Below are 15242 nucleotides of genomic sequence, written 5' to 3'. Positions count from 1 at the left end.
GGCTACTTTCATGTTTCAGTCTTGGGAAGTTATTAGAGGTAGAAGGCCCCTGACCTCCCAGGATTACTCTTGTGCTGAGCCCCTTTTTCTGTGTAAGCACAGACTGGAAATGAACTGGGATAGGAAGAGTTTCTGAGAGGAACTGAGCAAGAGGAGAGACTCTGTCTCTAAGGGGAAGAAATAACCAAAACATGATCAAAAGACGAGTGTTGCAGCCACTGTTGAGTGTGGGATAGGAGAACTTTTGTCCATCTGTATCATTGCTTTTAATTAAAAAATTTAATTTTACCACCACCCTCTCCTTCCACCTCTGCACTCTGAAATGGATGTAAAATACCACTCTTGTGTCAGGAAAAAGAGCTGAAGTGCTGAGGAGCTGAAATAAATATCTGCAGATCCAAAAATTTTCCTTGGGATCTACAGAAGTCCAGATGAGTCCCATGAATTCCAAAAACATCCAGTGAAAACTCAAATATGAATATGACAAACTGGAGGCAAAGGCACTCTGGCTTTGGGTAATGCCCAGAAGAAATCATCATTCAGCAAAACAAAATCAACACCTTCTCCATAGATCTGTGCCTGAGACACAGCTCTAGTACACTACAAAAAAAAATTCTTCCTCTGCCCACAAAAGACCTTTTCACTGGAGGGAATTTTCCTCTCTCATTCCTTGTTTTCCCACCGATAAAAACCTGGTTTGTTTTTAGGGGTTTTGGCAGTTTACCTCCAAACTGAAATCTGAAATAAGACAATTCCAATATTTTTGGCACATCTGCTCTTTTTTGTGTGTCAGAAGTCAGTAAAATCCACAGATGCTGGAGTTCATGCAGAAGATACAGGTATTTCCTGTGCACTGCAGATTTGCAGTGAGCAAGTCCATGCAGTGGGTGCCCTGTTGCACAGTTCCCATGGAGACAGCACATTAACAGAGCTGTTTTCCTTATTCCTACCAGCACTGGAGAATTACACACAGCACCTTTCCTGCTCTTTTCCCTTGTGTTGCACGCAGCCAAGGTGCTGCTTCTACCCTTGTGTTTGGGATTGTGAAAAACGAGGTTCACATATTTTTTTTAATAGAATTTAAAAGCTTAATAAAAAGACAATTAGGAGATAAAAAATGAAGTATCTAGATATGGTGTCTCTGCATTCAGCCAAGAGAGCACACCTTACTAACAAAGGATTGTCCCTTAAAAACAGAACCCTACTACATATCCATAAATTCTCATACATATTCATACATTCTTCTTAGGATCTTTGGTGTTCTTCTGTTTAGTTTTCTCTTGCCCCCTTCCCAATAGATCAATCCTCTTGGCGCCATCGAGATTTACATTCCCTGATACCAGAAATGCAATAAATTCCTCCCCCAGACCTCTGGTCACTGCTGTCTTCATCTGGATAAGATAGTTTATGAATGCAGGGGGTCTCCAGCTATCTTTTTCAGTCTTTGGGTTATACAGACAAAAGCAGTTTTTGTTTTAATACTATGCCATAGCTTAACATACATGTATTATACCACTTTTTCTAAGTTTCATCAATAACAGAAATAAAGGAAACTATATTAATACAGCTAAATTTTCTAATCTTATACATATAACATTCATTATAATATTTGCCAAAAGCCAATAAATGTGCATTTATAACAGGATCAATGAAAAAAGCCCGTTCTGTGCATTTTTCTCCGAGCTGCTGAAATGGAGACTCAGTCTCACCACCTCTGGGGTTTAGCAGAGTTCACACCTCAGCTCTCCCCGCTTTGTTCCTCAAACCATGCTTACACAATTTCCTGTTTAGAAGCAAAAAGGGGGCTAAACAGCCCTTGGTGCTTCCTCTTGTAGCTCAGTCGTTTCTTCCCCAGAAGCAGCTGACAGTCAGGATATTTCTCTGATAGGCACTTGAGCTATTTTTTCACATTCTCATCAGTTCAGATGGCTCTTTGTAAGAGCAGTTTCAAACCCTAATTTCAAGAGGCTGGAAAATAATCAGATAAAATAGGTTCTTTGAGTTGTAAAAGCATTAGCTGAGCAGGCTTTGCTCAGTGTCAGAGAAGCACAAGGGGCAGAACTAATACCCGAGAAAAGCTCTGTAAAGAAGGTACAAGAAATCTGAATCACACTTCTGCAGACATTGCTGTTCCTTTGCAGTACTCTCTGCACTTCTCTGAGGTCAAAAAAGGTTTCTGGTAGTTATTAATTCCTTCAATTTAAACATTGTTTTATTGAGTTCAGAGGTGGAAGCTTTGCAGATGAAACCCTCTGGATTTTCGTTATTCCTTTCTGTTTGAGGAAATTGAAGTGTCACGGTGACCAGGGTTAGCAGATGCACCAAAAGGTCAGCAAGACACGTCACATGTGAGCAATGAAAACCAAATCTTTCTCTGATGGGTTTGACTGAAGTCTTTCCAAGATGGCAAGACTGAAGAGAAGCTCTGGAGAAGCAAAGAGGGAGACTTCTGAGGAGAAAACAAGTTTTTAAAATACACAGGGAGGTCTGTGCAGTGCAGGTGTTGGAGGGTTCATATTGCAGGAGTCCTCATAGGCCTGGCTGCAAAAATTGCTGAGTGAAGGCAAAACCCTGTTCCAGAGTGTATTCCTTTCCCCCGGACTGATTATATCCAGGAGATAAAGGGACATCAACCAGGTGACATCATGGTTTTTTACCACCTCCAATATCTCCTCCCCGATGTTAACATCCACCCTGAATCCATGTTCTGCTCTGCATTATTTTGCCACTAATTGCACACCAATTCTTCAATTACCATGGACTGGAGAGCAGGGAAATCCTTCTGTCCAGTGCTCTGTGTCCTTATGACTCTTCCTGGCCTGAATTTGGAAGGGCTCCACTTTGCAGCTCCTTTCCATTCCCTGGGGGTGTTGACTGCCAGGCACCAAGAGGTTAAACTGAAGCTCCAAGCCCTGCCTAACTCCCAGCAAGTCATGGGCAAAGATGATCCAGATATGAAGCAGCATCTGAATCAGGCTGTAATTTGTAGCCCAGGATGTTCAAGTTGTGAAATCAGAGCTGTCTGCCTACACATGCGAGGCCAGAACCTGGTGATGTAAAATTCCCTTTCTGCTCAGAGAAAAGCAAGCTTTGGACCCCAGGGGGTGTCTTTAGGATGAAACAGGGAATCTGAATTAGATGATGCCCTTTTTTTTCCTCACCTGGGCAGTCAGTGGGACTTGGACCATGGGATAAAGAGCAGCACATGATCCAGGGTCAGAAGGACTCAGCATCCAGCTGTGTTGATGAGTCAGGAGTGGTGTCTGGGATTTATTCTTTTTTAATATATATTTTTACCCTGTAACTTTATGATTCTGTTGACTTTTCAAATCCAGTAATAAGCACTTCAACATCTTCAAAGTGCTTACAGATACTATCTCACTTAATCTCCCAGGGAAGGAACATAAGAAAATGATCAGTAACAGATAAGAAAATGATTTAATTTTGTAAAAGAACCTAAAGGTTATGACGAATTAAAGGCCTGATGTCAACTTAATCAAAGCAATGGAAATGAGCTGGAACTTGTATCCATCCAAGGCTTCTGGTATCCACTCTGTGCATTTGGTCTGGGTGTGGAGTCCCTTGTCTGGTGAAAGGGCAGAAGAAAGCAAGACAGAATTACACAGAGAGCTGGGCTGATATCCCTGGGGAAAGGGCTCATGGCTCTGCTCTCAGCAGGATGGTGGGGCTCCAAAAACAGGGAACTTCTCTGCCTCCAGCCTCTTGCAGTGGCCATTGGAGCCTTTCCAGAGGGGCAGGAGCTCGTGGCTCTCTTGGCAAGTGCCCACATTGCCCTGGCCAGAGCCTGCTGCCACCCTTGCCAGTGTCACTGTGCTGGGAATAAATGTCACATGAAAGAATAAATTATAGCTGGGAGTGCCCAAACCCCAGAGAAGCGCCCAGTTTGCAAATTAACACAAAGATTCTGGCTTATTTTGTTATATGGGAGGCCAGCTGGATAAAAATATTTCGTTTTGGATAGTAGTTGTAGAAGAATGGGAGGACTGGGGTCATAGAAAGCCCAAACTCTTTGCGAGTGCCAAGTGTTGGTTTGAATGCACTTTTATTTTTCAAGACCTTCAGCTATTCCCTGCATGCTAAGAAACACATTCTAAAGGGCCATTTTGAAGCAGTACAGCACAAAAAAAAGCATTCCTCCTTCAGAGAGCATGGAATACTAATTTAGGGCTGGCAAGTCCTGGGGAAAAAAAGGCTCCTCATGGTCCCCTTTCACGAGGATGTTTTTTCCCCTGCCCTTTTTGAATTTAATAATGTGTCAAATTAGGGTTAAAGTGCTCTGTTTCCTCAGCTCTGCTCTGACTTTGATGCTGTACAAAAGCTCCCCAATTCTGCTTTTCTCTGGCACTGCTCAGCCATAAGAAATTCCCAAAGTCCCTCTGCAAAGGAATTACTGAGCAAAGGAAAGCAGCAAAGGGAGCATGTAAACAAGGCAGGCATCAGATCCACCCCAGCATCCTGCACTGCTGGGAACACTGGCACCAGTTTGGCATCACTGAGTTTGGGTCTGCCTGGCCAGCACATCCCAGCTGGCCACAGACTGGCTTGGAAAGCCTTTTTTGTCACCTGCTCTTGAATGGATTTTTAGATTTTTAGATTTTTAGATTTTTAGATTTTTAGATTTTTAGATTTTTAGATTTTTAGATTTGGGATATGAAACACCTGAGCACTGTTTGGGTGAGGCATGTCCCTGCTTTAGGTTAGAATCCTGAGTAGATAGCTCGTGTTCAGAATTCCTTTAGAACAAGATGGATTTGGAAAAACAAACAAACAAACAAATGACAAATAAACAACAAACTAAACAAATTTCCTGCACTGCTCCTCAAGCTTTACACAGCTGAAGTTTCTCTCTATCCTTGTGGGACAGGCCAGGGTCCTTTTGAAAGTACCTGATGTGCCCAGTACCACTGCACCTGGGGCCAATAAAACCCCCTTGGTGCAGAGCTCAGACCTGCCCTTCCCCACAGAAATCCCCCCATTTTGCCCCAAACCCATGCCTACCTTGCCTTGCCAATACAGAAACCACGAAAGTCCAGACTCAGGTACAAATTGGCAGTAATTTCTGAACCTGGCTGGGTTTTATCTTGTAATGATGGTTCATTACACCAAATTATGCTCTTAATGACATCTGTGAATCAGTTTATTCTTTCCAAAGAGTTAATTATGAAGACATTCTTGATTTGTGGAGCTTAAGTAGGAAAGTGCATCTACAGATGTCATCCAAAAGCTGGGTTATAGGATTATGTATTAATCTTTTAGATCCATGAGAACACATGGAAATTAGCGTTCAGGTTTTCTCTTGGAGCTCATCCCTACCACACACAGGACAATCCAAATGTGTGAAATGCCTTGGAAAGGCTTCAGAAATGCTGTGGCTGTGAGGTGATTTGGCCATGAGCCGTGTACTGATTCACTGAATAGAACAGATCCTCTGCACTCCTCCAGAAATCTCCAGATATTTACAGGAACAGTTTCCTTTTCTTACCTATGATCAAATGGTGCTTTACAGCAGGGCTGGCTGATACCTGCCACATCCAAACCTTTCACACAGACAGTAAAACTGATGTACTGTGAGAAGCAGAGACTTAAATCCCTTTTTATGAGAGCAATGACTCTAAAGAGCTGTCATTGCCACAGTTGGTGTGACCTAGAGCTGAAGGTATATTCAAAAATCAATCAAACTAAACAAAGCTTTTGGAGGGAGATCAAATGGGAACTGGTGCTTGGTTCATGTGCTGTGCATTTTCCAGATATGGGATAAATAAAAGGTGGAATGGGGAATGATCAATAAGAGAGTAAATTGCAGGTACCAAACTAACTCAATAAATCCAAGGCTTTTGGTTCCATAATTATAACTCTGATGTTATAATCTTCTATCCTGCACAAGCAATGTCAGGAAACACAGACGACAACCTGGTATTCATTATATTGATCTGAATTCATGCACAAAGTATTTCAGATCCTGTAGGTTTTTGGAGATGGGTTGTACACTGAGATTAATGACCCTGAAAATTACGGGGCTCTTTGCAAGCATGCACTGCACACATGGCTGGGGAAAAGTTATCTTGCATTTTTCATCTTTTCTTCTCTGGGGGAATTCCATTTTCACACCTGTGAGGTCAAGCCTGGAAATGCTTCCCAGTTCTGAATGGTCTCATACTGGAACACGTAGCTCTAATGTGCACCAAGACTTCTCTGATCCTATCAGAGAGCTTCTTGTCAGACTGAAATGGGACCAGAAGTTCTTATTCTGAAATTCAGCAGAGCCTCTCCCTGGCCCTTGGCATGACTCCCATGTTTATATTCATGACCATATGTACATGAATGATAAATGTCTTTACATAATTAATATCCACATATATAATCTGGAAGGAATCACAGAGAGCAGAATTGTATCATCCCAGTGTTTAAAGCAGGCTTTTGAAATTATATGTTGTGCATGAAGATATCCTGAGCTGAAAGCAAGGCTCAGCCTGGTGTGTCAGGCTGTGGCCTCAGCTTTGTCCTGCTCCCAAGGACAATTACAGGGGAGTCTGTGGTAGGAATTGTTTGGGTTAAGAAGGTTCTTTTCTTAAAATCAGAGCCCAGCTCTGACTTAATTTCAGCAACTGCAGCAGAAATTCCCTTAACCCAGCAGAGTGTGGAGTGCAGTTCAGTCCTGTTCTCTTCTGTCTCGCATCTCTCAGTGTTACCTCAGATCCTTTGGGACCTTTTGAAAAATACAGAAAAAACCCTTGTTCTGTCTTTCAGCCTTTTATTTAGTAATTTTCTCTTCTTCTTCTCCCAATGCCTCCTCAATCTCATTTTCTCTTTTCCTTCCTCATTTCATCTAGACTCTGTTTCATGTTGAATAAAGCACATCCCCCGTAACAGGCAATTTAATTTAAAAAGAGATAGCACCTATTTCATTTTTCCTTTTTGTAGCAGTCTCCTTCAAGTAGGCAAAGGTTCTCTGCACTGTGTTCTGTAATTAATTTGTCTTTGAGTCAACCCATATGCTCAACTAATGCAAATTATTTTCTAGCTAAGATCATTTATTGGTTGAAAGAAAATTAATATTTTAAAGTAACATGAAAAAGTAACTCAGCTGGTTTAGTGATTCTGAAAATTTGGTGAAAAAAAGGGAAAATTTCCAATGGATGTCCATATTCAGGGAAGCTTTGATTGGATCTGAATGGGGTTGTGTTCTGCATCCCGCAGTTTTATATAAGCCACATTATATTTCATCTACCAAAATATTCCATACTGCAGTAGAAAGGATCTTGGGCCTTTCAAAATGTCTTGGAAAAGAATCTGGGGGAGAGATGGGAGAAGTGGCTTTTATCCAGCTCTGACTACTTAGTCACTGGCTGGAAGGACACCAATGGCAGAACCAGGAGGATTAAAGGAAACTTTTCCAAAACAAGGATCATTTTAGTGTTTCCTGCCTTGTGCTTGAACCAGGCTAAATGTGGGAGCATCAACTGCAGCAGTGGAGCAGAAACACTGCAGAGTGGCTTTGTCAGAGGAGGGGGGAGGGAAAGTTTAGGATGCTCAGGATGCTGGAGCCTGCTCCAGCCCCCATCCCAAAGGAGGGTGGGATGGCCTCTCCATCATTCTGAGACAATGAATATCCTCTCCTCAAAGCCTCAGGCCAGAAATTCAAGCCACACCAAAGCTGCTCCATATGTTCTTACACAAAGTTCACGTTTCAGCGATCAAGTGGGTTTGTTCCAAAAGAGAATACAGGGATTTGCTCTTGACTTCAGCCTGACTGAGGTTCCACTTGTAAACGGCCTTAAAATCTCTGGCACTTGGCTGCAGTTCATTTCTCTCACAAATCCCTGAGGTCATGATTCAACAAAACAATAAATCCAGCTTAAGGGCTCCTTGTGCCAGCTCAGAAGTCATGACACAGAATAACATCGCACACAGCACTGATCCACAGCGAGCAAATTTGCCTATTTGAATGTATTAAAAAGTAATGAGAAGCTTATGTTGGAGCAGAAGTCTCTGTCCTAATGAGGCATCTCCTGCAGCTCCTGCTCCAGCATTTTTACTCTGTCAGAAGTGGTCTGTCCTCCTCCAGTCAGGGAAAGTGAGTGAGTGCTGTGACCTGCACTCTGCATTTCACCAGAAGCACGATCCCAAGCCGATGTCTGATCCACGTCCAGTGGGGATTTCTGGCAGAGCAGCAGAGCAGAGCTATGCTATTATTGATCCCAAAACCAGGGCCTTGCCCAGCAGCCTGGGGAGAAGCTTGGAAAAAGCAGCAGAGCTTTCACAGCGGCACTCAGAGAACATCAGGGCACTCATTTCTCCTGCTCTTTCTATCAGAGAAGTCAGCAAAGCTGCAAGGGCAAAGAATTCTTCCTGAAGCACAGAAAGAGTCCAATAAGAGATCCCCAAATGGGAAAGCAGCTGTGAAACATTCCAGCTGTGGTAGAACAGGGAGCTATTCCTCCCCAGCCCATCCTGTGAATATTCCCTCAGCTGGGCCCTGCCAAACATGCCCTGGTGGTAAATGCCTGAAGTCAGGCCTGAAATAGTTTAAATTCTTTGTTCCAGCAAGGAGAAGCTCAGCAAATCCTGGAGATTCATTGCTAGAAGTCCCAGACTAAGCTCCTTTTGGGAAACAGGATTGATCCCTGATAGCAAATTTGCTTGAGTTTTCTGGATTTTTTTTTTTTTTGTGGCCTGAAGCCATCATACATTTGCCTTAACTATTTCAACACTTTGTGAGCTGTGTTCTTGTGTAGTTAATTTTATTATCCATGGGCACTTTGACTGACACAGGTGAACATTTCACACCAACTGGGCACATTCTTTGCTGGTCCCTGAGCCATGCTGCTAAATCCTCCCAGCTAGAGAAATAACAACTCAGACATCTGAGGTCACATTCACAACAGCCAGAACAATCCCGCAGTCTCTTCCAGAAAACAAGGAATTGCAATAAACAAGGGAGAGGCTTCCCAGAAAGTCATTTCCCAGTGAGTTCAGTGCATCCCGAGCCGCAGAGAACTGGAGCAGTTTGTGGCAGCTCTGCCAACCATCCCTGATGGAGAGTGAGCAGGGGGCTCTGCAAATCTGAAGGCTTTGAGTGACATTTTCAGGGCCAGAGTCCATTCTGAGCTCTGCTGTTATTCGCCTACAGCTGTTTTGGCTTTGTAGCTGTTAAATTTAATCTGTGCTGAAAGGGAAAAAATGGAAATGAATTCATTAGTGATAGTGCTCATTGTTTTCTTGCACAGTTTGTGTGCAGAGCACACAGCAAGCCCCAAGACTTCACCCACTGGAGGAGAGCTCCAGAGAGGAGCTTTCCCATGCCATAACACTGACCCCCTGGAGCACACTGGCTGTTTTGTTCTGCTCAAGCCAAGGTCAGCAGGCAGATAATCCTAAAACCTTTCCAAAAGCAAACAGAATTAAACTCTGTAACAAAAGACAGTAGTTCAATTTCTTAGAGTCAATCAAAATCGCAGAACTCCTGGAGTGGAAGGATTCCTGGCAATGAAGCAAAATCAGAGAGGCAGAAAAAAAAAAAAAAGAAGAGAGAATGACACCTCAACATGTAGAATAATCACAACCAATATTTATTTATTTTTTAAGCAAGACAAATGGAAAGGAAATATTACAGAAACATTGGGCTGGCCAAGATCCCATTGCAGCCTGCAGCTTCCTCCTGGGGGCAAGGGCAGACACTGATCTCTTCTCTCTGGACTCGTGGCAGGACCCAGGGCTGGAGCTGGGCCAGGGTGGAGATCAGGGAAGGTTCATCCCCCAGAGGTGCTGGCACTGCCCAGGCTCCCCAGGGAATGGTCCCAGCCCCGAGGCTGCCAGAGCTCCAGGAGCGTTTGGCAGTGCTCCCAGGGGTGCCCAGGGTGGGATTTTGGGGGGTCTGGGTGGGGACAGGGGCTGGACTGGCTGACTCTTGTGGCTCCCTTCTAACTCAGGATATTCTGTGAATCTCTGAAAACTGCATCCAAGCTGATTGTACTTCCTTTGGAAGCCAGGTCCTCTAGGATACCCATATTAACACCAAATTTTGGGGTCTTGAATGAGTCTGTGATCAATAGTGAAAACAGTAGCCAGGAGTAGGTATTTTAGAAATTGCCATGGAGATATTGTCATGGCAAATCAACAATGCCTAGTGGGCGACACACCTTCGTATTAATACCTCTAATCCATCCAAAATGTCCTTTTTCCGTTCTTGCAGCGTGCTAGAAAAAGCTGTCACATCTTGGATGGGATTCTAATTACCAGCAGAATACTCAGTTGTTGACAGATACGGCTTCCTGTTGGAAATAAATGCAAACTAGAATAGGAAAGCTGACCTGATCCAGCTGAGGTCTCTTTGAGGTGAAAAATAAAACAATCACCGGATGCAGGTAGATAAAATTTTTCCTATGGCACAAAAAATTCTGTGGGACGTGCTGATTTTGCAGAACTGAAACCTTTCCCAGGGGTACATCAATTCGGTTTAGCAGGGAAGAAAAAGAGATAAGTTGAATTGTTTAGATTTTTTTATAACACTTGTTATTCATTGCTCTTTGAAGAATTAACAATAAAAGAAATGTCAGTGGTAAGGAAAAATTTCTTATACATATGCAAACAGTGTATCAAAATCAACACAAAATGGTTTGGTTGTTTAAAAAAGTATTTTGCTTTATTGTAAGCCTCACAACTTTTTGTGTTTTTGTTTTTATTTTCTCTAAACAATGAGTATTTTCTGAAGTTTTGGCTGTGTTTAAAAACTTTCATGGTTTGAAATACAGGCAAAATAGACTAGCCAGTACACAGTCAATAAAGAATATAAGTCCTATTGTGCTTTTATCTTGTGGGTGTAAGGGGCAGAGCGAGCAGGGTGATGAATAAACTGCAAAGACTTCCAGTTCCTGTTTTCTGCTGCTTTGGGCTGTTGGACAGCTCACGAGACCTTGAGCATTTCTCACTTTGTTGATTTTCCTGCCCCTGAAGGGACACAAAAGGCTGAGGGTTTCCTGCCTGACACAGATTGCTGGGGAGAGAGGGGCAGCAGAAGCAGCCCTGGTTCCACAGGCACACCCCTGCTCAGGTCACTCACAGGCCAGAAACAAACACCTGCTGAGGGCAGGGCTCCAAATGCTTCTTTCTGGCTTTTAAGAAAATAAATTCTGAAGGCTGGAAAGAACGTGCCCAAAATCAACATGACAAATCAATTAATAGCTCAATTACCCAAGTGCCTTACATGAACAAGGATAGTTCTCCCTGGTACAGAATAAAAGGAAAGCCCCTACCAGAATGGGATTTAATATTGAATTATTATTATTATTATTATTATTATTATTATTATTATTATTATTATTATTATTATTATTATTCCAATATAGTAATGTATTATATATTACATATTATATATTACATATTATATATTATATATTATATATTATATATTACATATTATATATTATATATTATATATTATACATATTATATATATATTATATATTATCTATTATCTATTATATATTATATATTATATATTATATATTATATATTATATGTTATATGTTATATATTATCTATTATCTATTATCTATTATCTATTATATATTATATATTATATATTATATATTATATCAACTTTAGATACAATTATATATTACTAATTATAATTCTAATATGCTATAATTATATTGTAATAATATAATTATAATTAAAATACATATAATTTATAATTAATAGATAGTATATTATACAATAATATATAATAATATAATAAGAATATATAATGTATATAATATAAAGAATATAATAATATAAAAATATAAATATAATAAATCTAATATATAAATGATATAACTATTTAAAGTATTATAAATATTATAAATATTGTAAATAATATAAATAATATAAATAATATAAATAATATAAATAATATAAAAATTTAAATAATATATATAATATAAATAATATAAATAATATAAATAATATAAATAATATAAATAATATAAATAATCTTCTGCTCAAGAAAGAGGTATATTTAGACACATGAGAAGGCACCAAGAGAGGATTTTCTGTTAAAGTGGAGCAGGCAAAGCAGGTTCCTCTGTTCCTTACCCTGTCATTGCCTTTGAGAGGAGCAGGAAGGCAAAGACAGGAGCTGTAGCACGGGTTCCAGCTCTTGTTCAGGTCCTTTAGCAGCCAGATTAAGTTGACACCACCCTGAGACAGGTCAGAGTAGGTAGGAGGACACTGCAGGGTCAGTGGGAACGGTGTGGAACAGAATAATGAAATTCAGGGGTGTCCAGCTGAGGCTCAGTGATTGCCATAATCACATTTATCACACACCTCTGCACTGTGGTGTCCTGCACCAAGGAGAAGGGGACTGGAATCACCCAAAAGGGGCTTTCCACATTGAAATTCTCTTGTTCTGCTTCCTTTGAAGAGGACTGTAGGTATAGCATTATTTCCACCTTTGTGGAAATTTTATCTTAAAAAGAGTCTTATCAAATAGTGTCCTGCTGGGACTGACTTACAGAGAGGGGTTATCTGAGCACTCCAGAGGGCTCTGAAAATAGAAGAGGGAAAAAGCTTCAGTGAGGAAGAAAATACACATCTGCTCATAAAGATTAATATGAAACATCCCAGTGTGTTGGAGACACAGGGATTTGTGGCTATTGAATTCATTTTCTCACTAAAAATATTCTAGTCAACTCCACGTATTCTCCTCTCCTCACTTGTTTTTCCAAAAGCCTTCTAAAGATTTTGTCTTTGAAACCAACTTTCTTTTCATCTCCTGCTTTATCATCTTTGCTTTTGGGCTCAGTTTTTCTTTCTTAGTTTCATTTTTTTGTGAGGCTGCCTCACATGTAACCACTGCTGTGTCTGCCACTGAAAACACACACTGGTTGTGGAGGAATCTCCAAGTATGAACTGTTGAGAACTTCTATTTTCATTTTATTTCATGTTCAACAGCTTGGGGATCCCTTACTGATCCCTGACCATATCAGTGTCCAAAGAGATTGTACAAGCACTGCATCAGAGATAAGTTCAATGCTAATTTAGAGGCTCTGATTGTGTCCTCTGGATTCAGCTGCCACTCCCCACTGACCCATGTGTGAGCCAAAGGGAATAAAAGCTGTACAGGAAGGTGATCCAGCCCATGCCATCATTTGTCCTCTGCTACACTGGGATGTCCAGGTATAGAGGAACTCTGTGTGTCCTTCCCTTTATCACTGGGGAGCCAGCAAACATAGAAAATACTGATTTATTTAAAAAGCCTTTCCCAGGCAGAGATTGGCAACTGAAGAAAACAAAACCCATCATCACTTCTGCATCCTTCAGTTAACTTCAAGAACGGATTCCTCATGTGGGATGCTGTTCAGGGAGCTGCACCAAAGAGGAGATTTCACTACAGAGCAATCCCACCAGTGGGGCTGGCCCTTGGTCAGTGTTAAGCCTGAAGTTAACATAAAACTGAAGAAAAGAGGGGTAAAAATACAACCACACTGCAGTGATGAAGCTGCCAATGCCAGAGCAGTGGAATACATCCCTTTTAGGGATGGTTTCTTCCTTTTTAGGGATGGTTTCTTCCCTTTCAGGGGTCATTTCTTCCTGAGCTCACCAATTCAGACATCCTGGCCTGGTGACCTTGCAGAGAAACACCATTTCCATTTAATAGATCCCCAGGATGCTCCCCAAGCTCCAGCCACTCCTTCTGCAGCACTCAGTGCTTGAAAAGCAGCTCAGGACCCCTGGTCTGTGCTCCAGATGAACCAGAGCTTGTTTTTAACCAGCACAGCAGCACTGAACATGGCTCTCTGATGCTCTGTGCTTCTCATTAGTGATGGTGAAACCAAATGCACCTTCTGGTGTGAGGGGAGGTGGAGGAAGGATAATGCTATTTCTAAATCAAATTCTTGTTTTTGCCTCTTTATAATTAATTAAGAACACAGTCTCACTGGAGGCTGAAAAGCTTTGGCTGCAGTTTGCATGGATGTACTGTATGTGTCTGCCTGTCCAAATATTTCACCCTTACATTTTACAGCAGTATCTGGGCCTATAAAAATGATGGCAAAAAGCCTATTGATTTCATCTGAACAGGAGCCAGAAGAAGCTGATTTTACCTGGACAGTGTTCTCTCACAGATGTGGATCAGTAAGAACTCATGTTGTTGAATCCAACATAAAGCTATGAACGCACAATAAAAAAAAAAAATCACAGTTCTGAGTCTTTTATTTTCCTCTCTGCTTAATCAACAGGAACAGAGAGAAGATAACCTGTAATAAAAGATTTTTACCATTTCTCTTGCATTTCTTTGTTGAGATGAAATCACCTTTCACTCTGCAAGAGGGAGAGGGTAACACAGCACCCTATCACTATTAATGAGACATTTCCTTTGGTGATGCTTTCACCACACCACTTTTGTAACTGTTGAAACACAATCTGGACTGGAAAGCCTGGTGGAGTAAAAAGGTTGTTGTTCTGTAGGAAAGGAGAGTGAGGTACAATTTCAGCCCCGGGGTACCAGAGCTTATCTCAGGTGATACCAGCAGAGGAGATGTTGCTGTAATTTCCTCGAATGAAGTAATTGGCAGAGGCACATTAATTAATCACTGCAATAACAACCTGCAGTGTGTGCTGCCACAGGGAAGATGTGAGTGTGTGAGGAGACAGACAAGAGTTCTCCAGTTCTGTCCTGGAAAATCCCAGAGGTCCCTGGGAGATTCTGGGTACTCCCACATCCCTCAGGAGGAGAATTTTCAGGGTTCCATAGAGGTTTACCCCAAATCCATCTCGTGCCCCAATCAACCTCGTACATCAGGCTGAATGGGAACTCTCTGTCCCCTCAGCGTTCAGAGAGCTCTGAACATAAACTGGGGATGTCTTTTCCTCCTTTCCCTCAAAGAGAGTGGAAGGGCAGATCTGCCTGTGGATTCAAATTCAGAAATTTGGGCCTATCTGTGATTTCAATGCTTAGAACACGAAAAGTGCTCTGTTTAATGAGAAAGTGGACTCTGTTTCTATTCCAGCTCCCAAACCCCTGATTCCATCTAGACCACGTTTCCCTCACAAAGAACCTTTCAAAAGCAAAGAATTTCAAAAATCGCTGCTATGAGTGGTCTGAGACTCTGCATAGTAAAGAAGTCCCCAAATGATCTGTCCTCACTGCAGACTTGTTTGTGAGCTTGAATTTCTTCCTCCAGCAATGGGTCAATTTTCACACACATACAAAAAGATCTTTTGTTTTCCCAAGTATGTGT

Source organism: Pseudopodoces humilis, chromosome 14 (genome assembly GCF_049639895.1).
Source record: "Pseudopodoces humilis isolate 2021_Gansu_Grassland_sample_001 chromosome 14, ASM4963989v1, whole genome shotgun sequence".
NCBI lineage: Eukaryota > Metazoa > Chordata > Aves > Passeriformes > Paridae > Pseudopodoces > Pseudopodoces humilis.
This window is presented reverse-complemented; position numbering follows the sequence as displayed.